The following is a 409-nucleotide window of genomic DNA, read 5'->3' on the forward strand; positions in this document are numbered from 1 at the left end:
GATGTTTTTCTGGAACTCTCTTGCTTTTTCCATGATCCAGCGGATGTTGGCAATTTGATATCTGGTTCCTCTGCCTTTTCTAAAACCAGCTTGAACATCAGGAAGTTCACCGTTCAAGTATTGCTGAAGCCTGGCTTGGAGAATTTTGAGCATTACTTTACTAGCATGTGAGATGAGTGCAATTGTGTGGTAGTTTGAGCATTCTTTGGCATTGCCTTTCTTTGGGATTGAATGAAAACTGACCTTTTCCAGTCCTGTGGCCACTGCTGAGTTTTCCAAATTTGCTGGCATATTGAGTGCAGCACTTTCACAGCATCATCTTTCAGGATTTGGAATAGCTCAACTGGAATTCCATCACCTCCACTAGCTTTGTTCATAGTGATGCTTTCTAAGGCCCACTTGACTTCCT

This window comes from Bison bison, unplaced genomic scaffold (assembly GCF_000754665.1).
Source record: "Bison bison bison isolate TAMUID 2011002044 unplaced genomic scaffold, Bison_UMD1.0 scf7180017864213, whole genome shotgun sequence".
In the NCBI taxonomy this organism is placed as follows: Eukaryota; Metazoa; Chordata; class Mammalia; order Artiodactyla; family Bovidae; genus Bison; species Bison bison.